At 33.9% G+C, this 15,515-nt stretch overlaps 2 long non-coding RNA genes across 4 annotated transcripts in view; one reads left to right on the forward strand and one right to left on the reverse strand.

Moving 5' to 3' along the window:
- The first annotated feature begins 684 nt into the window (after positions 1 to 684).
- LOC107848206 lies at positions 685 to 7,848 on the forward strand. Of its 2 annotated transcripts, none has more exons than XR_007051655.1 (3): positions 685 to 800; positions 1,093 to 6,906; positions 7,133 to 7,848. It is a non-coding gene; the product is annotated as an uncharacterized LOC107848206 (long non-coding RNA). The 2 variants fall into 2 exon arrangements; XR_007051656.1 differs by lacking the exon at positions 685 to 800 and having other exon boundaries at positions 1,100 to 1,238; positions 6,719 to 6,906; positions 7,133 to 7,846.
- Positions 2,551 to 15,515, reverse strand: part of LOC107848207 — a 23,165-nt gene continuing 10,200 nt past the window's right edge. The window contains exons 2-4 of one of the 2 annotated variants that reach the window (XR_007051653.1): positions 4,257 to 4,383; positions 3,426 to 3,546; positions 2,551 to 2,685 (exon numbers count right to left, since the gene is read on the reverse strand). This is a non-coding gene — a long non-coding RNA (uncharacterized LOC107848207). Of the gene's footprint in view, positions 2,686 to 3,425; positions 4,384 to 15,515 lie in introns of both variants that reach the window. The other variant, XR_007051654.1, reaches the window with a different exon arrangement.

The following is a 15,515-nucleotide window of genomic DNA, read 5'->3' on the forward strand; positions in this document are numbered from 1 at the left end:
GTATAAACTTTATATATAACATACTTTGTATATTTCTATTATAAATATAATACTTTATATATTTATGGGTATACATATAATACTTTATATATTTATAATTATAAATATAAATTAGCAATAAAATAATGTCTTAAATAAAGAAGAAAATTAAATAAGGGATAAAAATAATGATGAGAGAGAAAAAGAGATACATATTAATTAGGATAGCATTAAGTTTGAAATTATAATTATCTGATTCTTTAAAACTGCTATATACGTAATATTGAAAAAGTAATGTTATAAGGAGAATTTTATGTAAAAATTTAAAAGATTGAGATTATATGTAATAATAATAATAGTTTAAATTAGAGTTGGAAAATTGTGAAAACAACAAAAACCTGTTTTCCTTTTCAGAAATTTTTTTTGGAATTATTTTCTGAATTTTTATGACCAAACACCATAATTTTTTACTCCAAAAAAATTTTCGGTAAAAAGAAAAAAAATTTCATGACCAAACGTGCGCTCATGTCTTTTTTCTTTTCTTTTCTACATATTGAAAGAGCCGGTTTCGTCATGTCAGTTTAATGTCAATTAAATTCATAATGAGGGTATATTAGACTTTTCACTGAAGTCATACGTGGCTTTCATCTTCCGATTAAAAGACACGTAGCATGCCCCTACAAAGCTTCTATTCCTGTTTCTACAAGTTTCTTCATTTGTGAAATTTTTGGATCTCCCTTTTGATTCAATTTTGAATTTCCTCCCTTTTGTTTTTCATGTGGTAAATGCTTGATAACAATATTTCCGAGATTGATTCTTTGGTGAGAATGAATAAATTATTTTCTTTTTCAGATTTTACACTTGAATGATATTTTAAATTTGAAGTTGTGTTTGCATATGCACTTTACTTGGAAAATCTAAATTTTTGTGTGTGAAAGTTCCAAAAACTTGATCTGCATATGCGTTTGGAAACTTGAAATATTTGACGATTGCAACTTTTTATGTTATATGTTGTATTGATATGAAAATAATTACAACCTATAGTACTTTTCATATAGTTTTCGAATATCTAATCTAATTTAACTCAAAAGATTAGTTAAATTGACTTTCCAGAAGTTCAACGTGACAAGTATTTTAGGACGGGAGGGAGTAGCTTAAAATGTTCCTTATAAACTTTTGTAAGGATATAGTTGCAGGATGGTTAATCCTGACATCATTCCAATTCACCAGCAGCGAGCAACCGAATCCATTCTTTGAAGGTAACCTTTACTCCTTGTATTATTTTCCGGTCCAGAACTTTATACTTTACTTGCTTCATGATTTCATTTTTACATTTGAGAAACTCTATCAAAATCTCAACTGCTGACGATTATTTATCAAAAAATCTGTTTCGGTTTTGGTTTAACTATTTCAATTCCCTAAAGAAATGAAACCTAACTCATCATTTGGGTACTGAACAGGCTTCAATTGACTGATTTTGTAGTTATACCTGTGAGATTTACATCAAAATAGGCAGAATTTTTGTTCATGTTCTAAGTTATCATTAGGTATCGAAACAAGTTGAATACAAACTTTACCAAGTTATGCTGCTAGAACCCCAGTTGCAGAGCAAAGATGAAAGTTGAATACAAGCTTTAATTTTCTGATTCTTGTTACTCCTATTAGTTGAACCTCTTTCTCTAATCCTTTTTCAAGCCTAAGATATCTGCAGGTGGAGTATTCATTTTATTTCAGTTGTGAATTAATGATCCTCTAAAGCTTGACCATATTTAATACCATGGTTTTATCTGGTGGAAGGTTAGTATTTCACTATTTTGCGTTTTATTTCCATAGATGAAAATGCCATCTAATGATAAATTGGTTCCATTTTTCTTTACTCTTTTCTGTAATAAATTGGGCTTACACGCCCATTTTTAATACTTGGACCTTATGTGTGTGTGGAGCATGGCTCGTGTCAGCACGGCCCAATGTTAAAATATTTTGAGTATATATAAGCTACATTGACCCAATGTCAATTTTCCAACAAGTTTGGTGTTAACAACCTCAACTCCTGTAAACATTTTCATAAATAAAACGATAACATAAAGCATTATTTGAGAGAGAAAATATTGTTTCTTCAAATTAATACTCATAACATAAAACATTATTTGAGGAAAAGGCTATTGTTACTTTTAAGTTAATCCAACATAGAAAGCTGAAGAACAAACAAACTTTACAACTTTTGACAATTGACAAACTTGGTCACAACCTAGCTAGTCATTTCCAGTTAACTGCAAAAATCAATTGAAAACAATGAATCAGGATATTCTCTCGAAGTTGATGCATTCAAACGAAAGGTGTCTGCAGACTCTCCTCCTATGTTCACCTATATGCCAATGTTAACAAGCAACTTCATCAAGGCGGTGATACGTGACATGTTAGATGGTCTCAAGGAATGCATCTTTACTTGGATCTAAGAAGTACGAAGTCCAGTGCTTCTTGAACAATCTCCTCGATCAAAGATTCTTTGTTCAAGATTTCTCGACACATGATGTTAGTTATGGTTAATGGTGTGAGACCTCTCCCTACAACTTTCTTCAAAAGTATTGTAGAGATGTGGATTGTGCGTGCAACTTCAACAAATCAATGTCTTTTTTCACATCAAGTGATTTTATCTATACTCAATGACTCTGGCCAATGCAACCAATCAAAAGTAACACCTCCAAACTGCAATATCATAAAATATGAAGCAACTCAGAAACCAAAGGATACCAAAAAAATTTCCAACTCTTAAGTTCTCCTTCTATTATCAATCTTGAATTAAAGACAGATCGAGAGAGGGTATAAACAACTTTAAACACTTTCAAGAATCTACAAATTTTACGGGAGTTGTGTCTATGCAATATCAAGGCAGGAAGAAATGAGAAATTTGTTAATTTCACTTTGAAACTTCTTTTGAAAGAGCATACTAATAGGACTTGAAATTGAAATGTGTTTATGTCTTATGTAGTGCAAATAATATAAGGCCTCTCAAAAAGTAGGATAAAAAGAAGAGGTCAGTTTTGTAAAGGTCACGGTATTTCACAGGTATCTAGTGGCCAATAAAAATCAGACCGACACTTAACATGAAAATGAATTTTTTTTAATCATTTTCGTGTTTTATCATCTCAAGGGCTTGCAAGTACATAGAGATGCCTCTAAACAACTGCAGTGGAGATTACATTGAATCTGAATGGACAACTTCACCATATTGAATGGAACTTAACATGCCTCTAAATTTCCATCAGAGTGAGTACTTAAAATCATAAAAGTCACTTGAGAGCTCTGTTAGATCACAATAAAATTGTGAAAGATGATTAACATCGCACTATTAAGTGAAGAAGTATTAGGATATGCAGCAGCAAAAAATGTATCCACCAACAATGCATATGTACTCCAAAAGGAAAGGAAAAATAATGTAGACTTACACTCTCAAGCAAGCAGTAACCGTGATCAGTAGGAATGAGGAGAACTCAAGCTCATTCCCCTCACAAAATTCACTCTTTGCTACTCTTGTCAACTTTCAGCTCAGCTAGCAAACTCCCCAAACTGCATCAACACACACAAAAAAAAAAAAAGAAAAGCAAAGTAAGCTGCAAACGCATCAATTTTCAGAAAAATAAACACAGAGATCATTTTAAGTCCGACTTTCTCAAGTTATCCAAGTCGACTCAGTGACTCATTTCGATGAGAACAATATACGATGACTTTCCTCAACCTGTTTTTCACTGGGTAATAGATTTTTGTTTTTTCGGTGTGACTGGTTTACTGGCAAGGAAGTCGAAGGATTTTGTACCGGTGATTGGCCGAAGAAAAATGGAGAGTTAATTTATTTTGGGGGCTTAGGGCAATTTAAATGGGGGTTAGGTTATTGAGAAGAGAGGGAATTTTGGAGTTTTTCGGGTCAACCCAGAGATAGAAACCCAACCAGAATCTATATTCGGGCAAGAATAAACATATGCGCTCGTGTTTTTGGTCCAAAACATCAACACAACAGAGATAACTCATTATCTTTGTGCTTCAGTACTTGGAAGACGGAACATGTATTAGCTGACAGAATAGCTCGGCTATCTCCTATGTTGCCATCATTCTCTCTTCTCTCACTAAATAAGCAAACAACAGAACCAAGATCATCGCACTGTAAAATCATCTATCAAAATACTTGGTTACCTTTCAGTATATAAATGCGTACACAGAGCGTTGCAAAAATGATATTAGCATTGATTGAGGAATTTAAGCAAAACATGATTAGTTTATACCCGAATTCCAATAGTAGCTTCCTGACCAGTCTCTAGTAGCTTAGCTATTTCTCCTCTTGCTTCAGTTGAATCTCTCTATGATTCCTTAGTAGTCTGATTCGCGGCAGTTAATTTCAATAGGATTTTACTGCAAATGGTAAGACCACATACAAAAATTACTAAATAATAAAGCTTAGCAATCCATAAACACATTCAAACTAAAATTAGCGATTTGCGAACATTAGAAAATAAGCATGTGCAGAAACAATATCCAAATCCATACTATATAATAGTAAATCAGCATAACAACATAACTATCTTCTTGAAATAAGTCTTAATTTAATCCCCCCCCCCCCCCCCCCCAAAAGAAATCAAATTACAGGAAAATAAATAAATATCCGAAAAAAACTGAAAAAGATTTTAACTTTATAATTGGAATTAGGTTTTGCGGAGACAAAGATGAGCAAAGAGAAAGATATCAACGCCATTCACACTATGATTTCAAAAGTGAAATTTACAAAGGATAAAATGTATGCGGACCTTATTCTTACTTTGCGGGATAGAAAGGTTGTTTCCTAATTCTTCTCAATTTCAACAAGTAAAATAGACCACATCCAATATACAGTTGGAATCAAAGTTTTGAACCTTCTATAGAAGTACTTTACAAGCAGTCCTTACACGGTACTCACTGTTTATAAGAAAATTTGCACGCCTTTTACCAATTCCTGGCTTCACCACTCAATGTCTCATAATAATTTCACAAGTGAAGTCCAAAAAAGATAAAAATGCATGCAAACCTTATTTCTAATTTGCGGTATAAAGAGACTGTTTCCTTTCTCCTCAATGAGAATTAGCAAAATAGACCCAGACATCTAATATTCAATTAGAATCAAAATTCTAAACCTTCTAAGTACTTAACAAGTATGCCTTTTAGTCATACAAAACAAAATAACAAAAATCCCACGTTACATCTAAACATATACAATGCATTAATTTTATTAATTATACATGTAGAAGTTAAATATAGTAATTGTGAAATAGCCTTTTCCTCAAATAGTGATTGCGTTTTGCTATTTTAGAGTTGTATTTTTGCGCACTGGTGTCCATTATTTAACTTCCAGGATTTCTTTGTTTATAATGTTAAGGGAAGGAAAAGAAGAGAGGGGAAAGCATTCAAGGGTGTGACTTAGATGTCAATAAAGTGGGCTGAGATCCACGAGATCTCAGGCTCAAATCCCAGTAGAGACAAAAATATGATGGATAGAGTAACCTGGTAGGCTGATGGGAGGTGACAAATATCCTATGGAATTAGTCGAGGTATATGAGTAATATGAACCAGTCCCTTTGTGGCCTTATTTTCTGCATCTGTTCCCTAGGCCGACCAAGACAAGTTGCGAGGTTTAGATTAAACTCTATTTGTCTGAATTTTGCTAGGTGAAAGTACAATTTTCTTGCGTTGGGATGTCCATATGATATTCTTTTTTTTTGGAATAGGTGAGATGTCACTCCAATGAAGTGGTGGATGCTTTTTTTTTTAAATATTCGTTAGGGGAAATATGCCATTGGCAAAACCTGTGCTCATAGAACCCTATTGTTGCCTATCCCTCCATGCATACAGGGGAAAATAGAAGAAACCCAGTGTGGCCGCTGAATTTGACAAATCAAGGAGAGTATAGAGCTTCACCTGTGGAAAATTTCAGTGCTGGTATGCTAGGGGGTAAATATATGTTGATTCATTATTGTTAGTATTCACTAGAAACCAGATGATGGAAGTTAGCCCCATGTTCTTCAACATTCATACAATAAGTGTTCTCAAATAAGACTGGCATTGCCCACTTCCAATTAAGGGGTAAATACTGTGGTCAACGTTCCCTTGGGTAGAAGAGGTGGGAGCTTGGGGTGACAAAATTGATAAGGGAGCCAACCTACTAAAGTAGCTTATACTCCAAGGACAAGGTGCAAGGATTCCACATGGTTCCTATGGAGAAATATTAATATATTATAAGCTGAAGAATCCTTAGGATTCATTCTCTGACCGAGGGATAAAAAATTGTCGAATATTTGATCTGCTGCTGTTCATATTGCAGTGTATGTGCGTGGCTAATTTTTAAGTTATGCACAACACCAAAAGTGAAAAAGGAAAAGAAAAGAAAAGAGTCCTCTTTGTAATTGAAAGCTTTGTTATTTGATACAAATTTTGCTGAATGATCAGCGTTGAAACTACAGGTCTAAAAGTTGGTCCATATAGTGAAATAAGCCAATGGATTGCACTTTCTTTTGGGGGATAGACCTCTGCTGATTGAACTTGTATTATTGAATGCAGTGGTGATCTTGGTCGTACTTTTATCACCTTTTGGTGAAAATTCTACAACTTCTGTTGGCCGAGTTCATATTTATGACTGAATTACTACTCTGTGAAGATTTTTTTTTGTACTTGAACTTGCAAGTGAAAATGTCATCCGCTAATATAACTATGATATCAGTTCTGTGTGAGAAAGCACAACAGTGTGAACAGAAGCAGAGGAAGAAGTACACAGCTACTTTAGAACAATTATCGACATTTGAAGTATTGCTTGATGAGGTTTATGTGGATCTTTGCCCTAAACCAGTGATTATGATGTTCGAAGAGATTTGCTTCGTATCTTTAATGAAATAGTAAAGGAGATATATGGTAATTGAATAACAAAATTTCTGCATTATGCTATTTGAATTTGGTAGTCTTTGATGTGTGAAGGATGGTAGTCTATATTGACTCCCACAATGTTCATCAATTTGTCAGGCTACTTCTATTTCATTGTTATAAGTAGTAGACGGGATATGGGGTATGGGTGGGGAGTTAAAATTTTCAATCCATAGCATAGTGCCATACTCTTAGTACTCTTTACTCTTTGTTTCAGATTATTCTGCTGATGCTCCTGTTGTCGAGGTGTTTGGGTCATTCTCAATGGATCTATTCTGTGCTAAAAGTGACTTGAATCTATCTGTCAACTTCACCAATAGAAAAGTTAACATTACACGGGAGAAGAAGATTCAAACGCTAAGGAAATTTGCAAAAAAATTTTATCTACTTCAAAGTAACCTTTGAACTTGTTCTTCAACTTTTTATGATTTTTATGTAATATTGGTCCTACAATAATCTTATAATCCTAGAATGTCGTCATAGTGAGGAATGAGTAAAGTTCAGGAAGGACCTTGAAAACAAGTACCTACTGTTTGTATTGGTAGGCTTGCAAGGTAATATGGAATTGTGGTGCTTTGGTCTTTACGTGATACCTTCTTATATTATACTAGTGGCGGTGCCTTTAAGGCTCTTTGTAAAATTTACTTAGATGCTAGCCTTAGTTTAATTAGTTTTTTTTTTTCTTTTGTGTGTATTGGGGCTTAAACATGTGTAAGGAAATCGGAGTATTTGAGTGGCGGTTTGTGAGATTTGACTTGGCAAAGTCGGCTACACTAGGTAGATTATCTAGGATGCTTTCTGTTAGCAATTACCAGTACTTGGTTCTTATAGTAAATTCTTCATCTTCAAGTCAGATGTTATAAACTCTAAGCTTTTAGAATCAAATACTTAGATATTTTTTTTAAGTATCCTAGAACACCTTTCACTTATGTAATTAAGTAGTCTTATTGTTATTATTATTATTATCATTATTATTATTGTTATTTTAAATATTCCTATTATTATTATTATTATTATTATTTTGGTTAAAGGGTTGCATATATATATTGTTGCTATCATCAATAATGAGTAGTTAAAACCTAATAATTTGTTACTTTTTTTAAATATGGAACTCCTTTGTACTTGTTTGATAAAGTAAAATATCGAGAGACATTTTGGTCAAGTTCTTATGTCAACCTAATTTCAAAATTTTATTCTTATAATATTGTTATTTTCTTGAGACCCTAATATGATTATCCTTGTAATGTTATTCTCTCATTACCTAATTTTTTATCTTCGGAGTTCCATATGCTACTTCAATGACAATTAAAGCATGCTCAGGGTAGGGTATTACATGTTACCATGATGGACAACTAATAAATATATTGTATATATTAATGTAGTTATATATTGTTGTATATATTAGTGTAATTACAGAGATTTAATTTAGTAATTAAAGAGAGTAATATTGACTATAGTAGAGCAGATTTGGTGGGATAGAATAGCAGATTTAGAGGAGTAGAAAAGTTGATCTTTAGGAATAGGAAAAACGGATCTTTAGAGATGTAATCTTTGAATATTTTCTATTTAATGGAAAGACTTTCAATATTGAGAGGCATTTAGCTGAAAATTGACATGGTATTAGAGCCTTCTCTTGGCTGTCTTGTTTCATAGAGTCTATCTGTGGTTCCTTTCAGTTTTTTTTTTGAAAATTTCAATTTTATTGATTGTTCATCGACAAATAACACCTAGGACTTTGATCTTGATCATTTTGGTTCTTTTTGAATCATAGTGTTTCTAGTTTTCATAAATATGGCCACATCAATTTGAATCAGTTAGTGTTCGTTTCACTGGAAAGAATTTTTCGTCCTGGGAGTTTCAGTTTCAGTGCTGGAAAAAAACTATTGGGCCATATAGATGGAGTCAATTCTACTCCTACTCATTCTACAAAGTTAGGTGAATGGAAAATTGAAGATTCTCGGGTGATAACGTGGATTTTGGGGTCAATTGACCCTCTTATTGTTCTTAATCTCAGGCCTTACAAGACAGCTAAAGCCATTTGGGATTATTTACAAAAGGTTTACAATCAAGATAATAGTGCCCGACGCTTTTACTTAGAGACTGTGTTTGGTATGATGGAAAATGTTTTCCTATTTTTCCTTGTTTGGTTGCAATAAAATATTTGTAAAACATTTTCCACAACAACTCATTTTCCTCAATTTGAGGGAAAATGACTTCCGTCATGGGCCAAGAGAAGTCATTTTTCAGAAAATGACAAATGTGACTTATGACCTAACCTCCACCCCTCTTCCCCACCCAACAACACTCATATTCATTTGACTCAAAAGATTCATATTTCTAAAAAATTTACATTACTCGAAAATATTTTTCACTGTTCTTTGCTTCAATTTTTCACTGCTTGAAATAAAAAATAGTGAAGCTCGAATTTTTTCCATTTCCAATGTTCGTTGAATGTATTGTTATTTTCATATGCGTAGAGGAAGACTACCTATGTTACTTTTGCTAATTGCATGTTTCATTTTGTCATCGATGTAACTTATTTCACGAGGTTGAATAAGCTTGTCGTTCCGTTATATTTCTATTTATTGTAGCATTTTGAGATTGTCCTGACAAAATATTGAAAAGTGTCTCCTATATTTGCTAATTAATAGTTGCTTAAATTTAGTGATTGTAATATTTTAATATTTGATATTGATATTATTTGTTATGCTTAAATTAGTTCTTATAAATTGTTGAATTGCTAGAGGCACTGATATACTAGTTAACAGTTAGTAGTATTTTCTAAAAAAATATTTTTTCACTCACCAATCAAACACTAAAAAATATTTTTCTAAAAAATAGTCTCTACTCACCAACCAAACAACATAAAATATTTTTCGGAAAATATTTTTCACTCACCAACCAAACATGAGAAAATAAGTAGAAAACCAACTTATTTTCCAGGAATACATTTTCCAAGAAAATATTTTCCATCATACCAAACACACCCGAGTATAAAATTGCTAATTACTCTCAAGGAGGTCTTTCTATTCAGGATTATTTTTGTGGATTTCAAAATTTATTGGCTGAAGTTACAGATTCTCTGTATAATTCAGGAAGTTCATGAGCAAAGCAATCGAGATCAATTTTTGATGAAGTTACGCTCTGAGTTTGTGAGTGTTTGCTTTAACTTGGTGAATCGTGACCCGTCTCTCTCTGAATGTTTGTTTTAGGGAATTACTTCGTAAAGAGCAGCGTTTTGTCACACAAAATACTTTTAAAAGAGAAAATGATGTCGCTGTTGTATTTGCTGCTCAAGGTAAAGGAAAGGGCAGGCATTATGCCTAGAACTCAATGCTGCAGTTGCAAGAAATATGACCATATTGCTAGCAATTGCAAAAAGAAGTTATGTAATTATTGTAAGCAACAAGGACACATTATCAAAGAGTGTCCCACACGCTTTTAGAATCGTCAGGTAAATGCCTTTTCAAGAAGGGATAAATGGTTTCACTCTTGAGAACTCATTTTCAGGACAAGTTCTTACTCCTGAAATGGTACAACAAATGATCGTATCCGCCTTTTCAGCATTACAATTACAAGGTACTGATGTTAAATCTAAGTTTTGAATTGTTGATTCTAGTGTATCCAATCATATGACCAACTCAACAAGCATATATTAAAAAACGTTCGTAAGTATCAAGGTTCATTACAAATACAGGTTGCTAATGGTAGTAATTTACCCATTGCTAAGGTTGGGGATATTACTCCAACTTTCAAGAATGTTTTTCTTTCATCGAAGCTCTCAACTAGTCTTATTTCAGTCGGACAATTGGTTGATGACAATTGTGATATAAATTTTTCTCATTATGGTTGTCTTATGCAGGATCAGATGTCGGGGATGATAATCGCGAAGGGGCTTAAAGTTAGAAGACTGTTTCCTATACATTTTCTCATTCCTCCTGTTATATCTTTTGCTTGTACTTCTACAGCTAACTAAATAAGACTAAGGTTTGGCGTCTAGGACATCCAAATTCTATTCTGTTGTCTTATTTATCAAAGTCCGGTTTATTGGGAAAGAAAAATCAATTTTTCCCTGCTTCATTTGATTGTTCTGCTTGTAAATTAGGCAAAAGTAGAATTCTTCCTTTTCCAAATTTTGGTGGTCGTGCTACAAAGTGTTTTGATGTCGTTCATAATGATGTTTGGGGTGTTTCACCAACTGTTTCTCATGCTCAGTTCAAGTACTTTGTGACATTCGTAGATGATTATAGTCGATTTACGTGGGTGTATTTTCTTCGTTTCAAATCTGAGGTATTTTCCATGTTCAAGATATTTTTGGCTTACATTAAGACTCAATTTTCTACTTGTATCAAATTATTAAGATCTGATTCTGGTGGAGAAAATATGTCAAATGAATTTAAATTTTTTTGCTTGAGAAAGGAATTGTCTCACAACGCTCTTGTCCATATACACCACAACAAAATGGGGTCTCTTAGCGTAAACATGGTCACTTGTACTTTATTGATCGAGTCCTCTGTCCCATCTAAATACTGGGTTGAAGCTTTGTCTACTGCTATCTATTTAATTAATAGACTGCTATTTGAAGTGTTAAATTTTGTCCACATATTATCGTCTTTATTACAAAAATCCTAGCTATGATAATTTTCATACATTTGGTTGTGTTTGTTTTGTGCATCTGTAGAATATTATCGTCCTTATCACAAAATTCCTAGCTATGATAATTTTCATACATTTGGTTGTGTTTGTTTTGTGCATTTGCCTCCTTCTCAGTGTAATAAACATTTTGTTCAATCTACTAAATGTGCTTTTATGGGCTATAGTACTTTGTAGAAAGGTTTTATTGCTATGATCCATGTTCTGACAAATTATATATTTTTAGAGATGTTTTCTTTGAGAATCAGTATTTCTTTCCTACTCACGTTGAGTCATCTCCAGTTTCTCCTCTTTTTCCTACTTTTGATGATTTGTCATCATCTTCTAAGTGGTTCAAACCTAGATTTGTGTATGAACGACGTCAGCCAACTTTACCTCCTCACAAAATTGATCCAACACTTGAGATTGCTCCACAACTAGAATCTGAGAATTCTTCAAGCTCTATTCCTCTTGAGCCCACTGGACAATGTATCAGAGTATCTCGCCCTCCTAATTAGTATGACTTTCCTCTACTTTATCCACCATTTCTGTTCCAACTTGTTACTTATAAGCTTTCAAGCATGAATGTTGGCAGAAAGCAATGGAAGAACTTTTGGCTCTTAAAGAAAATAACACATGAGATATTATTTCATGTCCTTCAAATGTCCGCCCAATTGGATGTAAATAGGTTTATTAATTAAACTTCATTCTGATGGAATTCTTGATCGGTACAAAACTCGACTAGTTGTTCTTGGTAGTACACAGGAGTATGGTGTTAGCAAAAATGACCATCGTGCGAACTATCATTGCCATTGCTTCTTCAACAAAACAAGCCTCTTCATCAAATGGATGTCAAAAATGCTTTTCTCCATTGTGATGTTAAAGAAGATATTTATATGAAACCTCCACCTGGTTTGTTCTCATCACCTACATTAGATGTATGCAAGTTGAAGCGGTCTTTGTATGAATTAAAACAAGCTCCCAAAGCTTGGTTTGACAAATTTCGATCTACTTTGCTACAATTCTCTTTTGAGTAGAGAAAATATGACTCATCTTTTTCTTCGAAAAACATCTACAGTTGTGTTCTTCTTTTGATATATGTAGATGACATTATTATCATAGGAACCGATTCTTCACTAATCACTAGTCTCCAATAGAAACTTAAGGATTCCTTTCTGATGAAAGATCTTGGTACTCTTACATATTTCATGAGTTTGGAAGTTCATCGTGATTCATCAGACGTGTTTCTAAGCCAACACAACTATACACAAGATCTGATTTGTTTGGCAGGTCTTCAAGATTCTTCCTCCGTAGATACTGCACTAAAGTTGAATGTAAAGTGTTGCCGGGAGGAAGGCGGTCTTTTTCATGATCCAACTATATTTCGACAATTAGTTGGGAGCTTAAATTACGTTACTATTACCTGACTTGATATCTCTTTTGCAGTTCAACAAGTTAGTCGATTTATGCAAGCTCCTCGTCGTCTTCATTTGGTAGCTGTCCGTCGCATCATTCGATATCTCCTAGGAACATCTAATAATGGATTATTCTTTCCTAGTGGTTCTCCTATTCATCTTAATACTTTTAGTGATTTTGATTGGGCGGGATGTTCTGACACTCGTCGTTCGGTCACTGGTTGGTGCATGTTTCTTGGAGAGTCTTTGATATCTTAGTAGAGTAAGAAGAAAGACTGTGTGTCAATCTTCAACAAAGGCTGAATATCGAGCAGTGTCTATTGCTTGCTTCGAGATTGTGTGGCTTCGCGGATTACGTGCTGAGATTGGATTTCCTCAATCTAATCCTGCTCCTCTCCATGCTGACAATACAAGTGTTATTCAGATTGCTACTAATCCGATTTATCATGAGTGGACCAAACACATCGAAGTAGACTGTCGTTATATACGAGAAGCTGTAGCTGAAAGAGTCATTACTCTTCCGCACTTGTCCAGTGATCTTCAAATAGCTGATGCATTTATAAAATCAATGGCACGACGACGATATCAGTTTCAAGTAGGCAAATTAATGCTTCTTGATCTACCAACATCAATTTGAGAGGGGATGTTAGCATGATGGACAACTAACTAGTAATTATTGTATACATTAATGTAGTTATATATTGTTGTATATTAGTGTAATTACAGAGATTTGATTTAGCAATTAATGAGAGTAATATTGACTATAGTAGAGCAGATTTGGTGGGATAGAATAACGGATTTAGAGGGATAGAAAAGCTGATCTTTAGGGATAGGAAAGACGGATCTTTAGAGATGTAATCTTTGAATACTTTCTATTTAATGGCAAAACTCTCAATATTGAGAGACATTTAGCAGAAAATTGACATTACATTCTCCCTCCTAAGAAATTCGGTCCTGAATTTATTCTTGTCCTCCTAAAGACTCAGAGTGTTGTGGGTGTCTTATCTTCAAGTCATCCTCGACTTTCCAAGTTGCTCCTTCAGCTACCTTTATTGATACTATATTCTTCAAACCTAGTTTTCACACTTGATGATCCACTATAAGCACTGGTTCCTTCTTTTAAGTCATGTCCTTTTCCACTTGTTTGGTAGTTCACTGTTTCGATCCGTGCAATAATCTCGTAAGGACCATTGAACTCCAAGGTAGCTTGTCCTTCTTATTGAACCTCATGACTGCTTTCATGAGTGAACTTTTAAGGACACTTTATCTCCAGTCCTAAACTCCAACTCTCTCTTGAGTAAGACTTTGGCCTGCTTTATGTTGATGCCTAATTGCAAGTTCAAAACTTGCTAAAATATATGTTATAAAAGAGTGAGGTGAAAAGCAACTTTCTATCTAATATTTGTGAACCTATAGTAATCCAACAATCTTGTCATTACATACCTTTGCTTTCTTAGTGGTACTACCATTTATCTTACAGGTAGGAGTAATAGCTTACTAGCTTCTATCTAATATATGTGAACCTTAGTGGTAATGCCATTCATCTTTCAATTAAGAATATGCCAACTAGGTTAGCTAGGCAACTTTCAGCCTTGCCACATCATGTCCAACAAACTCATGTCATATTTTGTCACGATATTGATGATAATTCATTCATGATATTCTGGTTAAATGCATGTTTCTTGGTTTCACTTGATCATAACTGCTTGCATAAAGTATTGGTTTCTCATTCTTACATGCCTATATCATACTTACTGAGAGTTCATTGTCCCTGTTATAACTCATAGTTCCTTGATGAGGAGGTTACCATTACTTATCCTTGTAATATGCTGGTCTCAGTGTTGTATTAAAAGCGCTGTTTCATCACTTCAAGCAGTGAAGTAAGGCGGCGCGGACCACCAACGCTTCTTGTGACTGAGGGGACTGGGGATGAAGGAAGCAATCGCTTCTTTAAAGTAAGTGAGGAGCACCGCAGCGCGTGCTGTGGTCGCCCCTTTTTTTTTTGGGAAGGTCGACTTCTAAAGAGAAAAACAAAAGGATTCACAGACTTGTTAGAAGCATGAAAGTTCTGCTTGCTTCGACTTTCTTCAGCAACTAGGCTCCACGACTTTCTTTTGCTTTGCCTGCCGTGTGCTACTCTTTTTCCTCAAACTCTATGTATGCTTCTGTTGTGTTCATCGCTGCTGCTGAGGCTTTTTCTTCTTCATCTTCTTTACTATGTTCATCACTGTTTTTGTTTTTTTAAAAAAAACTTTTCTTCTCATCTTGTTTCATTTTTCTTTAGTTGTTTTTTTTTTCTTTCAGTTGTCAATTTAGTTGAACTTTTAAATTACGGAAAGGGGCCTAGATTATCTTTCAATTGGGAATGGTACAAATATACCTCCTTCTATTTTTGGGCTCTAAAATACCTTCTTATATCCACCTTTAGGCAAACGATTAGGATTTTTATTTTGACATGTGCAGCTTTTCATTGGTTAAAATTTTAATCAATTAAAAACCTTTTAACCAATTGAAAACCTATTAATCTACCAACCAAACCTGGATCTACTTAAA

This window comes from Capsicum annuum, unplaced genomic scaffold, assembly GCF_002878395.1.
Source record: "Capsicum annuum cultivar UCD-10X-F1 unplaced genomic scaffold, UCD10Xv1.1 ctg81309, whole genome shotgun sequence".
In the NCBI taxonomy this organism is placed as follows: Eukaryota; Viridiplantae; Streptophyta; class Magnoliopsida; order Solanales; family Solanaceae; genus Capsicum; species Capsicum annuum.